Source organism: Haemorhous mexicanus, chromosome 7 (genome assembly GCF_027477595.1).
Source record: "Haemorhous mexicanus isolate bHaeMex1 chromosome 7, bHaeMex1.pri, whole genome shotgun sequence".
NCBI lineage: Eukaryota > Metazoa > Chordata > Aves > Passeriformes > Fringillidae > Haemorhous > Haemorhous mexicanus.
In genome coordinates, this window is record NC_082347.1 from 37,976,630 (window position 1) to 37,996,560 (window position 19,931).

General features: G+C 41.3%; 1 long non-coding RNA gene across 1 annotated transcript in view; it reads right to left on the reverse strand.

Moving 5' to 3' along the window:
* LOC132330136 (uncharacterized) overlaps positions 1 to 19,931 on the reverse strand; it is a 135,646-nt gene that overhangs the window by 112,762 nt on the left and 2,953 nt on the right. Inside the window, exons 2-3 of the long non-coding RNA XR_009487227.1 lie at positions 13,155 to 13,222; positions 9,479 to 9,550 (exon numbers count right to left, since the gene is read on the reverse strand). This is a non-coding gene — a long non-coding RNA (uncharacterized LOC132330136). The remainder of the gene's footprint in view (positions 1 to 9,478; positions 9,551 to 13,154; positions 13,223 to 19,931) is intronic.

The window sequence follows — 19,931 nt, forward strand, 5'->3', positions numbered from 1 at the left end:
GCAACAGAAGGAAGGGCCAGGCAGAGTGACACGAGGACTTGTGGAGTGCAGTCTGCAGTGGGAGGCAGAAGGAGCTCAAAACATCAGCAGCTGAAACAAGCCCTGTCCTCTGCAGGCTGCAAACAAAGCTCAGGAGTGAAGGTATTGGGGAGTGAAGTGAGATAAGAGGTTTTCTTCTACTACATTTTCAATAAAAATTAAGTATGTCAGCTATGCTTCCCAGTACAATTAGAACTGTAACCAGTTCACAGAAGTCCAGTTGTAGCTACCATCTTGAATTTATCTTTCAAGAATTTCCTGCTGCTATTATCTCACAACTCTGGCAGTTTAACTGAGGCTGAATGGCAGCTCCCTGTTAACCAAGAGAAACAAGAATGCACCAGATATTTCCTTGGGTGCTGATGGGCTGCTCTTGCTTTAACTTTAGGCTCTGTAAGTTATGTGAAGTCCTACATGGTGTTCATGCTCCCATGTGCTGCTCATGCTGAATTATGGCTGCCATTCCCCTTTTAGCATGAAATATGAGCCAGTTAATAGATTTACCTGATTTCCTTTCAAGATCAAAACTCAGAAGGGGTGGAAAGAAAAAGTTCTACCTATGAGTGATGAAATATCAAACAAAATATTGGTGTCTAAGAATGTATTCATAAATTAAGGCATTTTTTGAGCTTTCATTAAGGAAATATTAAGTTCCAATAGATATTGACCTGCCACATGCATGAATTCCATCCATCCTAATCTATCCATCTATTCCAAGTAATAGCTTGCATCCCATCACACCTAAAATAAACTTTTGCTAATGAGTTCAAGGGAATTGAAATATTTGCTTTGGCATCCTGGATATTTATATTTCACAGACCTAGCCCTTTCTGACACAATCAGCAGCAGGATAGCACATTAACCTTTCCTCAGTGTTCCTAACTCAGCAAGTCTGATGGCCAAGCACGAAGTCAGGTAGTCCAGATAATTGTTTAGGAAAACAAGAATAAAAGTCTTGAGACAATAATATGAGATTCTAACCTGTGCAGAGAAAGACTAAATACAAATTATATTTGAACTAGAAATGCACTGGCCTGGGTTGATTTTTTTTTTCTCCTATCTCAATAGTTACTGTAGTTGCTTGTTCAAGCAATGGCAGATTAAATTTTCATGCCAGTGCATTAAAACAGAAAATTAGGATTAAATTAATCAATGGCAAATAGGTGACTCAGGCACTGGTGGTACCAATAATGCAGAAGAGTTTTTCTGCCAGTTTGTGGCAGGTAGATAATGTTTATAAATATCAGGACAGCATCTCTCTAATGAACTTGGTACTTCCTTGTGAGGTATTTCTTTTTTGTGGCACTTCCTCTCTCTTTTTGACTTGTTACAACTTTTTCAAGACTTCACCAAAGAAATACCTGTCACACATGGAAATACTGTAATTGTGTCTCTTTGAAATCTCTTCTTTGTACAGTTCTCATCCAGGGCCTGTCACAAATTGAAAAAGTATTTCACACTCAAATCTCTGTGATAGCTTTAAAAAGATATAAAATAACAAGTATATAAAGCATCAAGACAGTTCCCTTAGAACATCAAAAGAAATTATTTCACAGAGAGACCAGCATTAACCTAAGCTGAGACAGGGTCTTCAGCTACTCCTTCTTTACTTTGTGAATTAGTCTTGGGGATTTTTTTTACTGCTGGTTTTCATTGGGGGTTTTCTGAAGCTATTTTCAGCAGCTGGTTGTCAAAACTTTTTCTGGAAAGCATTGCTGATATAAACAGACTACTGATCTAATCATGCAGTAACCCTGCATTTAATTAAACTTACAGTGTGTCTTCACATTAGGGAGATATTTTAGCCCTTGAAATGTACATAGAAAGCCAAACTCTTGGTTTGTTAGAAATTCCTCATTGGGATGAAGGTGATGATTCAAAATGCCATATTTCAAAGAGTTGCCACACAGGTAAATACAAAGCTTACCTCCCCTGGCAAATACCATATAATGGATTTAAAAGATGAACAAAATCCCAGTGTTTATTCATTCTGGTGGATAAAAAGAGCAAACTCTTTGGCTTATCACAATGGTCAATTGTACAAGAAGCTGGAACAAGCCATTTCTGACAGCCAATGAAAAGTAACATTTGTGCCCATTTAAAAAACCCCAAAAAACAACCAAACCACTCATGCTGTATTTCATGATGAAAAGCCAAGAGAAGTCCCCAGCCAAGCTTTTTTATCACTGAACTATCTTGATTTATACTTTGTTTGAAGTTCTCAAAATGAAACTTTCAGCCTCTAGCTCACTAAAAATAGCCTTGCTGTGGCTGGTTTGGGAGGCAGCTGAGGCAGGTGAGGTTGGAGCATTCAGCCCTAGCAGAACAATTGTGCATTACTCTTTTGTTCTTTAGAAAGCAATCTTGTCTTCTACACACACAAGTCTGCAAATTCTTGGTAATAAATAGTCCATCTGAAGCTGATTTGTGAGATGCATTTGCAGAACCTGAAATTTTTCTGAGAAAAGTCAACATTACTAATGGAAAAATGTGCCCTCTCTGCACATATTTCAGTTCAAGTTCTTGTTTTTACCTATTAGCAGTTGAACCACAGAGATGCTGTGAGACCCTTATAATAAAACAGTCCCTTTTCTCCACCTTCTTTTTTTTTAAAATAAGAAATTAGGCAAAACTCTGTCAGGACTGGTTTGCAGTAGCTGACTGCTCTGGGACCAATTGACCTCTCCAGGTTTCCACTGATCTATTCAGATTCTGAGAGCTTTCACTTCAGAAAATCTGTTACTTATACATATAGGTACAGCACTGCTAGCTCAAATATGATTTATGGAGCTGGTTCTGAACTCAGACATGGCCAGCAAACCCTCTCAGACCTGGATGTCAGTTCCTGAGCTAAAATAAACATATTCCTGACCCTCTGTGCAGCAAAAGCAGGCAAGATAATATTATAATGATCTGCAGGACAAAAGACAAAAAAAATATGGAAAATAAATTCTTAATCTTACAGACACTATACACATTTCCTTGCATTTACTGTAGCTTCATATTAGTGTTGCTCTGAGGTCAGTTTTGTGGGGATTCATGATGGTCACATATACATAACTGTGGAGTCAGATCTATTTTTTTCAGCCACTAATACATTAAGGGAAAATTTCCTTTTTATCTTACTAATAAACAGCTTACAATTTTCTGTGCTTTACCCAATTATCTAAGAACATTATTTCTTCACCCAAAAGCAATGCAGAGCTGGAAGGTAAAAGTGGAAAAGCTGCAATCTCTTGGATCCCTCCATGTGCACAGCTCCTGAAATTCCTCATTGTCCTCACCCTTTCTTACACACAGCTTCATGAGCTTTGGAAGAGCCCCATGGGACTATTTCACTCAGAATTTCACACAGCAGACAATGAGAAGGAAAGAAAATAGAGACATCAGAATTAAAGATTGAATGTTTAAGGGATTCTGTTCAGCAACTGGGCTTATTTTAAGCCTTAGTGCTGACATTGTCAGACCTAAAGAGAAAAAAAAGTATGAAAAAAATCAGCTGCTGAAAGTTCTTTAAGGCTCAGAATTGGGATAAATGACGTTTCTGCTATGTTGCAAACTGTGTCAGGAAAGGAGGAGGTTGTCTTGCTTTGAGTGTATTCTAAATTAAAAGGCCATAAGGAAACTATTGTGCTTGTGTTCTGCAGAACAAAGTACATGCTATAGAGTATATTCCACCAATATTTCAAACTTTAAAAAGTATGGTGTTTCAAGCCTTAAAATAACAAAAGCTACACTCTTGCAGAGGTTATACCACATGGGGGTGTTCATTTCCCTTTGTCTTAGCTGCATAAACTCCAAATCAGCCCTATACAGTAAAGGATGTCTGCCCTATTGTCTTGTATAAACACTCTTTTGTTTTTCTTCAGTGCAAAGCTGTGTTTAAAGAGAGCCCCGTACGAATTCCAATAAAAAAACCAGTGTAAGAAAACTGGATTTGTAAAACAACCTAGAACAGCTCTACTGTTACCTCTCCTGGTGCTGCAGAGCCAGCAAAGGCAGATAATATTTTATTTGGAGCTGAAATGAACTGTTGTGAACTCTGACAAAGCAGCACTTCAAAGCATTCTGAGCATACTGCCACCAGCACAAGGAAATTTATCGTGACTGAGAGCCTGACTCTGACCCTCCTTGCACCATCTTTACTCTGCTGACTTCACCTGGGTGGAAGAGCAGGAGAAAGTTATTCAGCCCTCTGTTGTCTCTGATTTAGAGAAACTTGCCAAAAATAAAGATGGGAATCCTACTCAACACACCTATTTTGATCCCAAGAAAAAGCAGCTCAGGAAAAACTCAGACAAAAATCTGGGCAACTTCATGGGTGGCCCATGCAGGGCTCGGGAGAACTGATGAAAAGTAAGATGTCAGATCTGGTGATATTGCTGAATCTTTAGAAATTCAAACTTTCTGAGACTGGGACACAGCCCACATCATTATACTATATTTACTGAGCTATAGAAATGCATCAACATGGCTAAATTATAAAACAAACCACAGGAAAATAGTTTGAAGGCTTTAAGAAAAGATACATATTTTTACAACCTCAAGCCAGTTCTGGATTTCATGGAGACTGGCGTGCAGCAACTTGACATTATTACAACGATAATTTATTAATGATCTGTATATTTCAGTGCCCCTCTGGCTCTCCTGAGACAACATCAAGACTTCTCTCTGCTATGCATTTCACAGACATAAAGAATGGACGTTTTTGTCCTCATAAATCAGCAGAATAATGCAATTGCTGAATGCACATAAAGGCCAGAACACAAGAGGATTGTTATAAAGCAGGGTATAAATCCTATTGCCAGTTATCCCTAAACGTTCCCTTCTTGGAGCTTTACAGGTTTGGGTTTGTTTTTTTTAATCTATACTGTGCCTAGATAACCTCAGACATGAAAAACAGTTGAAAACTTGTTAAATTCCTTGATCACACACGAGTGAGTGAGTGAATGGTAAATATAGTGTAGCCACCAAGAAGAATTCAAAGGACTTTGAATCTTTAGATCTGATGTGTAATTCAGCTGACACATGGCACGTGAAATTTAACATCAAGTAATGCAAACTGCTTACAGAAAGGAGTAAAAAGCAAAAGGGGAAAAAACACAGAGGGGCTTAATAACAGTGGACACCCAATAAAACAATCATGGGGCCTGGCTTGCTGCCAGCACAGCACAAATATTCACATCCCTGGAGCTGATGGAGCAAAAACCCCACCAGGGGAGCAGGGTTAATCTCAGCCACAGCTATGATGTCATCAAAAGCTATTATTTCATTCCCTGCTTTTTAAAAATATCTAAAACTTGACCATAGCCAAGAGAAGTTGCACAATGAAACTGCTCTCTCTGTACTAACATGTGCCAATGGCCTGGTGGCTGCAATGCAGGTTTAGGTGAAAAGAGGGTGGATTTTTTAGGGATTTATCAGCACTGTGGACTTTTCAACATTAGAGTTTTGGGTGGCCTGTCAGGGGCTCTCTGCAGTGGAGGATCACACATCAGCCCTGCCCAGAGCACCACCACAAACCTGTGCTCTGGGTGTACATTTTGAGGTACCTGCCTTGTCCAAAACCTGGCAGGATTAGAAAAATATGTGAAATTTTGGGGCTGTAAATAGTGAATTCCTGGAGTCATGCTTTAAAGTTCCTTCGAATTTTTTTTTTTTTTTTTACTTTTTTATCACTTCCAACTCCCTTCAAATTCAGAATATCTGAATTTAATGAGATTGCATTAAAATCTTTGCCATTTTTTGAAGTTTCTTAGACAAAGTTTTTTTCACTTCTCATTGTCCCACTACCTCTGAGCATCCAGAAACACAAATTGGGATGCCAAAACCAGCAAAAAAACCTCACATTTGTACATGCAAGACAAGAGAAGTGCTTAACCTTGGCCCCTCTGCAGTTGGAGCTTTGCAAAACCATGCTGCCTTGATAGTTTAAAACTTCCTTTCATTGACCACTATAATGTGCTTTTGCAAATCTCTTGATGAATCCCAGGTTAGTTGAACTGTTCAATTACAGCTTTATCCTAATCCTACTTGCTAGGCATTAATGCCAGCAACCTCCCACATCCTAATCCTGTCCCACTTGACACTGACCCACGCTCAGTCCCACATGATGTGTGTGTTAGCACAAAGCCCTGCAAACAACATATTAATCAGGAATGCAACAGGAAAGGGAAAGAAATAGAGCAGGGAAGAGTTTTTCAGCTAAAAGACACCCCTGGCTCCACACACAGGCTTGGCACATGCAGATTTAAATGCATCTTAAAAACAACATAAATACGTACACAAATGTGCTGATGGTTACAAATCTTGTGGCTAAGCTCTTAGAAGGTCTCTTGATCATGATTTAAAACAAGAGAAAAATCCAGTCTGAGGGCAGATTGAAACTATTAGAATTAGATACAGTCTTAGAGAATGGAAAGACTTTTATGTGTGATAGACTCCCATCCTCTATAATTCACTGCAGACTGGGAAAGTGATTCCTTCAGATCTGCTGCTGACAGCTTAATATTCCCAACGATAATGTTGTCAGGTGATAACACAGAGCCAGCCTATAGACTTTGATCTGAATGGAAAGTTTGCCTGAACTGCAACATTCTGAGAGATTCTGCTTGGAAAAAAAGAGCTCAGCTAAGCTGAAAGATTACCTGAAAAGCATCTAATTGTGGTCAGGTTAGAAATGCATCAACCTTGAATAGGTCCAAGTTGCCTTCCCTGAACAAACCCTGAAGAGTGACCAGAATTCTCTCTCCAAAAACATTACTGAGGCAGACAAAGGCACACAAGAACAATCCTAAAGAACCTCATATCCAGCTTTTAAAGTGAGTGTGCTGTCAAATGCATTCTCTCAAATTTCAGGAACATGAATGTATGGCTTGTAGAAACTCTTGGTTTAAATGTCTCTCCACAACTTTCCTTCACTAACCACAAGACCAACGAAATTCCTGTAGGTTTCTACATCCATGCAGCTAAATATGCTTCCAATTATTTTCCTGGCACAGTTAAAGAAGAATTTCAGTAGTGCAAGGCCTTTATGTCAGGATAGCAAAGCTGTGCCTTTTAGAATGCTATTGATACTGTCCTGCTGTTGTCCAACACTGTAACTGCAGCAGGGCAAGGCTGGACTGTCCCTGTGGGTACCTGAGCAGGAGGGAAGAGCTCAGCAGCACTCCCTTCCCTACTTAGGGATTCAGGACAATTATTCCCTGCCCATGGGCAAAAAGGGCACAGAGGATAGAGAAAAGTGGTGCAGGGACATGATTCTTCTCCTCAACCTTTGGAAAAGGTAGAAGCACGATTGGAGCATGATTAGAAGGAAAGGTGCAATTTCTCCATCTTCCAAGGAACTCTAAATTTTAGGAGGAAAGGCCAAACAGGAATGGCCAAGTTTTGCACTGACCTCAGGAGCAGCCCATTTGCATGCTCAGAAGTTTTCTTGTCATTCAGAAAATCCTTAAAGGCTTTCAGTGCAGAGAAGGTGATTTTTGCTGCTTTTGAATCCATGCCATAATTGACCTGTCCCTGTTTTCCATGTCACGTTTCTGTTTCCAGTGTAAGGAGCATTCTGACTGAGGGTTTGCTCAGAAAACAAGAAAAAAAAAGTCACTGCAACCCTCTAAAGGGCCACATGCTGAACCTGAGGGATTTGAGGTGGCAAGCAATGTGGCACTAATGGTTAAAATCCACTAACACAAACTGGAAATGGGATCTGAAAAATAACCCAACTGTTTTGGAGATTATTATGCGTTAGAAATCAGGGAATAATTTGAAAATTGCTTTCAGGTATTATGTTTACTAAAATTGCTTTCCTACCCTGGCTGAATTGCAGAGTTATTATCACCTACCACACGTACCAGATAAGCTGTGGCATTTGTAACCTGAGCATTATTCTTATCATAAGGGTTTCATTAAGAGCTTCCATGTGATACTGCAGTGTTTATGTGCACACACACGTGCCCCACTGCTCTGTGTGTGCATCATCAAATTACCTTCCTTTTAATTGCAAAATCCAGGTTGCCTTTGTGCTTAATACAGGCATTATGCAGTGGAGGAAAAGAACAGCATAAGAATAAGAGAAACTCAATTTCCTGAAATTCAAAGTACTACTGTCATTAAATGCACATAGCAGAGTGATCAGTTAATTTAAGAAAAAAAAAATGAGCAACAACATCTTTAAAAAAATTAATTCAGTACATCATCTAAGCACAACAAACCACTTGGTAGCAAAGAAACTTGAACTTCATCAAGGAGAAAGACAACAACAGCCCTTTCAGTTATCAGACCCTGCTTTTGGCAGGAGTGACAAATCTTGGATCAACTCCTCATTAAGTTGTGAATTATTAATTTTAATCCTAATACACAAAGTGAATGTTTCATCTTGGAAATCTGGACTCGAAAAAGAAATACTGTCAAAGGACTGCATCTTCATTCCTCCAGGTAGAAGGAGCAAAGTCTTGGTCAGCTGAAGTCTTGGTGAAATTTTCACACAAAACAGGGTGAAAATTACATCAGGACAGTATGACATTGATGAATTTTATGAATTCACCAGGACCTTCTCCTCACTGACCCATGGGATTCATATCCAGGGGAGTTTCAGGAATAAACCAGCTGAGTTTTGTCTTATCTTCCTCTATACAATGGTTTAAAGTTTCTGACTTGAGAGTACCTCCAGCAGGCAGGCAGCAGGATTCTCCCTGAAGGTGCAGAGTCCCAACAAGAAAAGCAGAAATGGTGCAAACTGTCAGCAAGTCTGTGTGGAGACCCTCTTTGGAAGAGGCATTCAATCCCCCTCAGATTGCCACTAAACCTGCTGGCCACCTCCAGAATTTTGCCTGGACTTACACTTCCTTTTTTCTCTTGTCACCTATGCAGGGGTTTTAAGTTTTGGAAACTACCATATTTTTCCCAATTTGACCCAACAGTGGCTTAAAGGTGGTTGAGCACATATTATTATCAGCATTGGGGAGTACTGCAGAAAAGGCTACAAAGACAGAGCTATCAAGTCCACGTGAGCTCAGTTAAAACATGTTTCTTTCATGCAGAGATGACAAAAGACCTGTGGAGTAAGGGTGGGTCATGCATCACCAAAAAAGTACACATGAAAGTTGTCCCTTGCACAGTTCTCCCCTTTGTCAGTCCATTATGTACCATAAATACACCTTTTGTCACTACCTATGTCACCATCACTAGCCTGTTTTCGTTAATAAAAAGCAGACTGACAAAAAACTGCTCTCATATGCATGGAGAAAATATCCACTGATTTCAGAGTGGTCCAAGGCTACTAAAACACCATGTTTGGTTTAAATATTTACATGTGGACATGTGCTGCTCCAGGTTTTCTAGATCTTTTTAAAGGGAGTTTTCCACATGGTCTTCTCTAAAATTTTCTGGTGTACAATGAACTTTTCCAAGCCCAGGTTAAAATCCCACTTTAACTCACCAGATAAGATGGAATCTGTGCCTTCTGAGCACCAGAAGCTCTCACCCTCTGTTGCTGGGTGTTAAAAGTGAACTAAAAAAAAAAAAAAAAAAAAAAAAAAATTAGGCATTAAACCACTCTAGACACCAAGGAATAAAAGTTTTCCTGCCTTCTCTCACACCTTTTCCTACTCTTACCATATATTATGGATGCTATACTGCTAAAAGACATGATGAAAGTGTCTCTACTTGTGCAGATATGTGATGTATAAAATATGCTAAGTGGATGATAAAAATGGTGGAGGATTTGTCACTTTACACTGTTCTCAGCAACCTATGTACTTGCCTGTATTTAGCTACCATTGCTTGTTAATTTGTTTATTCTCCTTACTTCTAGTCTTTGCAGCCTCCTCCACAACACCAATCTGACAGCTCCTCCTGCCACCCTCCCAATTGTTCCTTTAAGCCTCCAAGCTCATGCTCTGCCCTCTTTCCCTCAGAAGTGAACCACGGTTTTTGGGAGTGTTTCTGCTCCTGGCAGTGCCTGGTGGCAGGCTCTGCAGGGGCAGGGGCTCCCTGCAGAGGAATGGCAATGTTTTCCTTTTCCCAGAAGGTTGTGTCCCCTCGCTGTTCCGCCCAGCGAGCGGTTCCTGCCCAGAGGAGCACTTTGTCCCGTGTGTCATATGCTTGAGCCCTCTCTCCTTCCTGCTTGGGGTCATGAGATTACTGCTAACAATAATCGTGCCAGCATTCTGAATTTACAAAATAAAAGGCACAGAGATTAAGTCCTTTAATTAATCCTTGAGGGGAATAATCCAGACATTGCTACCAGAGATACTGATTTTTTGGGGATGGGAGGAAAAAACCCTCAGCATTGTTTAAAATAATGTTCAGAACATTGTAAATTACTGAAAGCTAAGTGGCAACAAACCTTCTCCATGCTCCTCAGCAGGCATTCAGAAGCAGCAGCTGCTCAGGGCACTCCAAAATCCACTTTATGGGCTCAGGTGGGGCTGCTCTGCCCTGATGCAGGATGCTGGGGTGCAATCAGCACAAAACACAAACAGGGGCTGTCACAGCTGGCACAGACACTCTCCCAAACTCAGCTGGAGAAGGCATGTCACCTGAGCTGGTCCAAGCACGGGGGATTTTTCAGTCCAGCCCCACTTAGGAGCACCCTTGGAGGAGCTCAGGGCTGTGGACAGGAGAGCACTGTGTGGTACCAGCTATGCTCCTGCCAGGGGATGCTGCTCCCTGTTCCCTTGGAAGAACAAACCAGATTTCACTGGAGTGGACAGAAATCTTTATCCTGACCTTTAATGGAGGCTAAATTTGGTCTTTTTTCACACAGCTCCATGACTTGGTATGAGTAAGAACATTACATCTTCTTTTAAAGGTATTTAGTCACTGTTGACTTTTCCAGTATTGGTGCCAGCTTTTCTCATCTTGTTGGAAAAAAAAAACCCCACAGTGAAGACCCTGGCAGTGCTGTAGTGGAGGTTTCATGGTTGTAGAAATCCTAAAACTATCATGTATTCTTCTAACACATGTGTTTGGGAGTGCTAAAACACTGACTTCACCCACAAGTAGTTCAGCATTTTACAAAGTTCCACTTCCCTGCCCTCGAGAGCTTTCTATCTTAAACAGCAAAAACAAAAGATGGGAAGAGAACAGAGCAGAACAGAAAAATATTTCTTTTTAAAAAAAGACTCTGGTCCTTTGATTCATTGTTTTTGTCAGGAGTTGTAAACAACTTTTATTGCAACAGTCAATGAACTAGTATGTCTATGAGAGAGCACTGAACACTAAATATAAAACAATTTATAATTATTTTTCAGTAATTAAAATTTTCTTCTGTTCTTCAACAAAGGTTGAAGGGTGAAAATAGCTAGGAATTGTTCCCTGAGCTGTAACAGGAGTCAGTCCAAATTCCATTAGCTCTGGTGGGAGGTGGTTCAGACCCATACTTTTATTCTGTGACATGAATGGAAGAATTTCCCAAGAAGATGGCACTGATTCAGGAAGACTAATTGTAAAATTAAATATGAATAAAGCATATTTTAAATTATACCCCAATAAGGCTGGTGAACATTTCTTAATACATTTCTATACTGAAAAAGTTCTATAGTGTCAATAAATGTTTACACCAGCCCTGATCCTAAAAAATATTAAGAAAAAGATTTTGCTACATGAAATGCAAGGAAGCACTTGGAACATGGATTTATTTGATTTATTAATTAAATTAAGTACATTTAGGAGTTTCAGTGTTAAGGAATGTGTTATTGCTATTGGTGTACTAGGAATAGCAGCTCTGCTCAGAGAGGGATGCTGATAAGTCTGAAATGATCCAAAATCTCTGCAGACGTGCCTGGAACAGCAAGAGGAAGCAGAGCACCCATAAATTCAGTTCCTGAGAGGAGGAGGCAACTCAGACAGCTGAACTGGTGTGGGGAGGACTGAGAGTGAGCAATGGTAAAGGCTGCAGCACACCAGGCAGGGGTCTCTGGGAGTTTTTTGCTCCATTACTCAGAACAGTAGGATTTGAAAGCATTTTTCCATTAAAAATAAAAAAAATACACAAAATGACAACAGCAAGGCCCAGCCTTCAAGTCTGCATATAAACATCAGTGCTCAGTTTTGAGACTTGTGGTCCTCAAGACCTCCTATTTTATTTTCAAACAGCATGCCCCCTGCCAAGAAGTTACATTTTTTCCCTCTTTAAATAAGCAGCTAGGGTAATGGCGTGATGAACAAGTTTCATTTCTTTCTGTTCAGCTTTTTCCATCTTTAATACAGCCTCCAGCAGGCCAGATGGCACCAATGCAATTGCTAGTAAGTCAATACATCTGGCTGCATTCCTGAAATGACAAATCTGATGGATAGAGCCCCAGCTCCTATACAAAGCCTCTTTTCAGAACGCTCTCCCTGGTACTTGTCTGCTTTAAGCAAAACCTAATGTGTGAAAACAAAATAAAATTGAGCTCTTTCAGCACCCCGCGCTAACGTTTCATTTGCAGTGTTTTTATTAAGGCTGCCCTGCTCCTGTACCTCGGCCCTGCTCTGCCCAGAACTCACTTCTTGGCACAAGACAGGCTCTGTTCCTCCTCTGGAGCTGCCAGCAGTTCAAAGCAGGTTACAATAAACACTCTGGGCTTTGCTCATTAAGAGCAGCAAGATTGTTTAGGAAATTGTCCCCGAAGAGAAAACAATCTGAGAAAAGCAGAAATCGAGCAAATGTTTCTTTCAGCCTCAATAATGTCTCCTTGGGCAAGCTGGGGGCTGGAAATAGGTGTGACCTCCTGGCATCAGCAGAGCAGGAGCTGTCAGCGAGGCACTGAGCTGGTGCTGCTGCAATCCCAGCCATGCAAGGTGCAGGGACTCGCCCAGGATCCCCAGGTTACTCACAAATCTGCAGAAAAACCCCTGGGGGAGTTGTTCAGACTGACAGGAGGGTGTGTGTTGCTCTGATTTTTTAAGTTTTTCTAAGCCTTCTGATGTTTATATTCTTATAACAAACTTTCTCACACACTTTCTGTAAATAACACACTGTTTTGCCTTCTTTTATGGAGGAAGAGAAATTTGATGGACTGTTGGTTTGTCCAGTGCCATTGGAGGGGTGGCACTGTCACCCTCCAATCCACTGTCACTTTTAGAAATCTATAAGTGTTAAAGTCAGAAATTAAAAATTCTCTTTTTACCTTGAGAAAACTGCGTGTCCACGTCGTGTTATTTTGTGTCCTACAGCAACAGGTGTGCAGCAGAAAATCTGCAACAAGAGCAAGTCAGGGGTTACCCATCTCCAGAAAACTACAGCCACTGCACCCATCAGGTGCTCACCACCTCTTAGACAGCATTAGACCTCATCTTATTTTATAGGTATGACTTGGGAAAGCAACCAGCACTGGATAAAAAACAAAAACCTAAAAGTGTGCAACTCCACCAAAGAACTGCTCTTTCCCCATAGCTGTACTTCACAAAAATACTATATTAAAAATAAAATTTGAAAAACGTATTTATTATTAATTTAAAATAACATTAATATGTATTTATATATTATTTAAATATGTATTTATATATTACATAAAGATATATTTAGTATATTAAAATATTTTCAATACATTTCACCTCTCTCTGTGAGGTGTGATGCTCATAATTTGTGTTTATTTGTCACTGACAGACTTGTGGAAAGGGAGAATTTATTTCTGTGGTAACTGCAGTCCCTGCCATGATAAATATCAAACAACTGACCATTTTAAGTCATGTTACTTACACAAGAAGTGGCTCAGTCCTTGAAACACCCTTTAAAAAACTACTTTGTCTCTTGGCTATACCTGCTGAAGGCACTGAGATGGGAGTAACAAACCTATAAAGAATACTCAGGGAGCAACAAATCTATAAAGAAATCAGATGCAGAAATCAAGAAACTCATATTATAAGCACTCACTGCAGTAGGTGACAAGGAGTGAGTAAAATGCTGGGTCCAGTGGGTGCAAGATCCATCATCCCATCACAAATACAAGCCAAGATTTTGGGTCTGAGCACCCCCATGGTGAGCATTTCTGCCTGCAACCTGAGCTGAAGAGTCTCAGCCCAGAACATTAAGAGTGCAACAGGCAAAAAATGTCTGATTTATTGGGTACAGTCTTTTATTGGGCATGGAAACAAAGATGACGACAGCGAAGCTTTCCCCACGTCTGTGCTCTGCAGCAGGGCTTGGATTCCCTCAGAACTCAGGGTTTTCTTCTTAAAGGGGCAAAGCAGCTCAGGGGGAGCATTTCAGAGGCACCTCCTGCAGCTCAGAGCTCATCTCCAGGCAGAGAGCATCCTGTGCTCAGGGGCAGATCCCCTCCAAAAACCCCTGCCCTCTTCTTCTTCAGGCTTTTAGGATTCATTCTTGTCTCAGCTATACCCCATATGGAGAATTAAGTTACTTGCAGAGGGGCCTTTTGCATAGCTCAGTAATATCAAAGTTTAAGCTCTATTTAAGCTGATTTCATTGTTTTAACTTTATTTTTTATGAAACAATGAAATAAAAGTTATTTAAGCTGCAGCAGGATTCAGGGTCTGGAGTGTACAGCAAGGTGAGGACCCATCTGTCCATTCCTCTGTACCACAGCATCCTTGACCTGTTTCTCATGTGTGTTTGGGGACGAAAGGAGAGGAGTTGTGGTTTTTTTAGTCTCTTGCTAGATGACGTGGGTAGCCCTAAAAATCAGATTCACATTTTTTACATTTTTCAGTGAGCAGTGAAAATAAAATCCTGGGCCTTATCAGTAATTTATGTGTAAATAATTTTAGCATTATTTTAAAAACAGCATTGCAAAAAAAATACTTCACATACCTCAAATATCAGCAGTCAGCAATAAAAAAAAAAAAAGAAGTTTTTCTTCACCATATAAATTAGAATGTAAATATCTATACACATGGAAAAACCCAGCCAATGGATTATTAAAAGTTGTCCCTAAATTTATGATACAAAACTGAGTCTTTACAGCATTGGTGAAGACATTGAGATTTCAGACCTGAGGGTTCAGATACTGAGCTACTATTCTTTAAAATATCACCAAACATCAGAGAGATCCATAGAATTATTCTCTAAACATTTTAGCCAAGAGTTAAAGAAACCTAAACCTGACAGCTATCATTATAAGGAGTGTTTAGAAGAGGAAAATGAAGAATAAGAGAGCACCCCATCAAGTACAAGGGGATCCAGGACTGGGAGAGAGTGAAGGAGCCTATTCTCCACAGCTTTCCATCATGTTTCTCTCTCTGTCTTACTGTTTGCAGTTCTCACTTCTTAACCATTGTTTCACTTTTCAATCTGCTGCAGCCTTTAATTATTTGACTTTTAGATTCCTTTAATCTCTCCAGGCTGCTTGTCCAGCTGCCCTTTGACAAGATACTATATGTGGGTGAATATTTTCTGTTTTCTCCATTCATTTTTATCAAATGACACATTTTAAATTGCTTCATTTTTCCTTTTTTGCCTAGGAGTGTAATTGCTGCAAGGACTTCAATCATGTAACATTAGAACATTCTGAAATAGCAGTAATGATCTAAAAATAGAGAATGCTTTTGAAACAGCTTTCAGTTAGGGAGAATCCAAATTATTCTAATTTGGAAATGCATTTAAGCAAATTTGGATATGCTGTGCAGCCAGTGATTTTTCACCACTTTCATTTTGCACAGCCACATTCCATGCTGATCACCTGAAATCAAAACTTCGCTGGCCTCGTCACCCTCCCTAGCTTGCTTAGTGAAACAGCACTGAGAAATTGCCCTGTTTTTGAATATTTATCCTCTGAGTCATGTACTGAAGCCTGAAACACAGTGATTGAGGGGGAGTCTCCACACATGAAGTCACCTTTCAGGATTTGGCCAGGGAGAAAAGGAGAGCACCCTGGCTATGTTTGGAAAGACTCTGGGGAGAGAAGGGGAATCAAAGAAACCACTTTGAATGTGCTGATAGCTAAAATGAGCATGAAAATCCGTGTTTTACAGACACTTATGTCCCATTGGAGCTCTTTTTATATTTTAAATCTGCCCTTAGGTATTCAGGTGATAGGAACTGTGGAAAACAGATGGTACCCAGCCCTGGGGGTACTAATTACTAGAAAATTAGCATAGCTGAAAATGACATAATCCAAGTGAGCAGGGATTGTATGTTAAAGCTCGTGCATTATACAAAATAATAAACAATACACTTGTCTTCTGGTTGAGTGACTGGACAGCCCTGGAGGTGGTTACTGCTCTCTCCAGATTTGACACAGGGCCTGATGAAGTTTTCCAGTCTTTTCCCACTCCTGAGAGTGGTGCAGCCCCAGCCTCCACCAGGACTTCCAGCCATTATTGTTAATAGAAGAGAAATAAGTCCCAGCCACATTAGCAATGCAAATATATCTGAACTTTGGCTGGTTGTATTGGATCTGATGCCATTATGGAGAAAGCCAGTAATCCCACTGTAATCTCTTCCTAGGAAATTTAATTAGGCAGTTGGAGGTGGGCACTGCTGCTCCATGATTAGCACATCACAGGGATTCACCATCATTAGCAAAGGTAATGACTGTTTATCTCATCCCTCAGGACCTTCTACCAGCTGGGAGAGCTTCACCTCTCTCCTTTTCTAGTCTGAGTGGAGTCAGGAAGGTCTGGGAAAGGCTGTGGCACTTGGAGATTGCTCCTTGGAAACACGTGCTCAATGAGGAGAGGCTCAGGCATAACTGATGTGGTTTTGAGCTGGAGTCTGACCCACAAGGTTTTATTCAACCCAAGAAATGATGCTGGAATCACAGTTTGGGTCTTTGCCTGCTTGGGTTGATTTTCTTAAGGCACTGGGTGCTTTTATCCCTGTTTTTCAGCAAATAACACAGGGCTGACAATCAGTTTTGTGGGATTCTGAGGGTTTTTTGTGCAGCAAAATGCAGTGGCTGGGAGAGTCCTATCTCTGGCTCTCACTGCAGCTCCTCAGATGCAGAATAAACGTCCTGGACTCAGATGTCCTCCTCCATGGAAAGAGCCCCTTGGCACCTGATACCCTGGTGTATCTGTGTAAGGGATATCATGCTATCAGAACAAAGCAGCCCATTGTTTTGGGCTCACACGAAGTGATATGGATTAAATCATTCACCAAAGACTGTGTTTCTGGGGGAAAAAAAAATGTAGCATATATGAACATAATAACCAAGTATGTATCCCACCATTTTGGGTTTTGTTTCAAGAGAAAACAGAAAATTGGAGATCATATCTAAGCAAGAGCAACCTGTGGCCATTATAAATAGAGGTGCTTTTCAAGGTCCATTAAGCACTAATCATACCTGAGGTGAAGGGGAGAAGGGGGAACCACAGGTCTAAGATTGTTTGAAGGGAACATTTCATACTAGTAAGAAATTTAAGACAGAGAGAGGTCAGGCTGAGTTCTGTTTAATTTAAAAGATACTCATCTCAAGCGTTAGTCAGAGGTCTCGGGGTACTGGATGTCTGTCTTGTTACAGTGCTCAAGGAAAAAGTGAGCAGAAAGAATTCCAGGAGAAGAAAGAATAATACAGTCCTGATTCAGGCCTAGTTTCCTCCCTTTCCCCCAGAAATACACAGTTTAGGAGCCAGCTCTGGAATTATTCTCACAAATTTTCAAGTTGCTTGTCTAAAACACAAACTTTAAACACCTTTATCCTCCCCTAACTTGCCAATTGACTTGCTGCACTATGAAACATCCTTCTGGGCAAGTTCTGCTGCTCTGCAGGAATGGTTTTCTCTCAGTGCTTCAGCACTTGCTCCTCTCACCCAGGCAGGGACTGTCTGAAAACTGCACCCTGCCCACTCACTGCTGGGACCCAGGCAGGCACCAGGCACAGGCTCCTATCAGATAAACCAGAAAAATCAGAAAAATCACATAAATCAGATAAATCAGATAAATCCCTGTGCTGTCAAACAGAAGCACTGCTTCCTACTGCAAATGGTCTTGCCAACCACTGTGCACAGTTTGCAGTTACTAAAATCTGAAATACAAGTACAGCCATGAAGTTCTTTCAGCTGGAGAGGGACTTTTGACAAGGGTGAGTAGTGACAGGACAAGGTGGGATGGCTTTAACTGCCTGAGGGCAGGGTTAGGTGGGATATTGGGAAGGAATTCTTCCCTCGGAGGGTGGGCAGGCCCTGGCACTGATTCCCAGAGTAGCTGTGGCTGCCCCTGGATCCCTGGAAGTGCCCAAGGCCAGGCTGGACAGGGCTTGGAGCAGTCTGGGACAGTGGGAGGTGTCCCTGCCCATGGCAGGGGCTGGCAACAAGATGATTTTGAAGATCCCTTCCAACCCAAAACACTCCATGATTTTATGATTCTGACTAAGCCCTTTTCTGACCCAGAGATGGGGCAACAGAAAGGTGTTTTAAAAACTTCTACTCCATTTTCAGTCTCATGGGAAGGGTGAGGCAATACAGATGTTACAATTCATGCCATCACAATCAGAAGCTAATTATTTCTTAATTACAATACATTAGAAGCATTTCTTGGCCTATCAGCTTTTGCCACACCATGCTGTAAATGCCTTAAAGCCAATAATCTAAAATTACCCCTTGTGGGTCCTACTACAATGCATCATTCAAAATTCTATTTCTCCAAAATATCTAGTCTTTTATGCCAAGCCACCCTTTGAGACTTGTTTCTAGCTCCATTTCTCTCTCCCCAGGATCTGTCCCATTCCATGGCATTTCTAAGTCAGCCCATCTTGCTCATCTCAAGGTTTGCACACAGATGCCCACACTGTGTGAGCCTCCTGTCAGGCTTTGAGGACTTTCTACAAGTTCTTTTCCCTCAGAGATGGGCAATGAATATTTTAAGCTGAGCCTAGTGGTGAGGATCTGGTGATTTAAGCCCAGCTCTGGCAGCCTGCTCTGAGCCCAGCTGGATTATCTGAGAGCCAGCAGCTCCCAAGGCACCGGGCACTCATCTCCCTTCCAGCCTCAACACATCCCAACCACTGAATCCATCCCAGCTTGGATAAGGGACCAGGGCACTGGAGGGCCTGATCCAAACCCAGCCAGACCCACTCAGCTCCAGCCCAGCCCAGCCTGGCTCTGCACCCCCTCACCAAATTCCCTGCAAGAGCCACCCCAGGCCAAGGCAATGCCAGACCCCCTCTCCACTGGCTGGGGAAACAACCCCAAAACAAGGTCAGGCAGCAAAACACCAGCTCTGAAAGAGAAGGAGGTTTCTGTAGCACATTATCAAGTAATGTAAACAGCAGTGACACCAGAGACAGCAGAAGTTTGCAGCTGGATTATAAACTTTCTTCCATCCCCCATGCCTAGGAATAAGTCATCCAAATAAGCCCTGGCAGTTTTGACTGCTCAAGAAACTTTATGGCTGGGAGCTGCACAGATGATTTACTGCCACGTCCCCTTTTCCCCCTCAAGCTTACACTGAAGTAGAACTTCACAATTGTTTAATGGGGGACAGCACACCCACCTTCTTCTTTGCTTTTTTCATTTTCCTTCTCGTGAGGAAACTTGTTTTACAGTTCTTGTGAAAGGATCTGTGACGTCTGATTACAACGCGGAGCTGTAAATCCAAGTCTTAAATGCAGTGCCAGTCTTTTTTGTTGTTCTTCTTCTTTTGTTTTTTTGGTGGTTTTGGGGGGCTTTTGGCAGGGTTTTTTTTGTTTTTAAGGGGTTTTTTTTCTATTTTGTGCTCAGCAGTAGCACACTTGTTTTAGTGAGCCAGCTGTCTAGGTATGAGAGCACACAACTGGGGAGGGAGAGGAGATAAGACAAAGCTCCTGCTGCATCCCTGTGATGGATGCTGCTCTAGCAAAGCTCAGAGCTGCTGCTTAAAGCTGTTTATAAACTTCAGGCCAGCTTGCTTTTGCTCATGAAAGAGCCTGAAAAACGAAGCCCCAGGCCCAGCCCTGATGCACAGAGGCACTGCAGAGCAGGTACCATTTTAACTACATTGCCTTCACCAGTCTGACATTTAATTATGG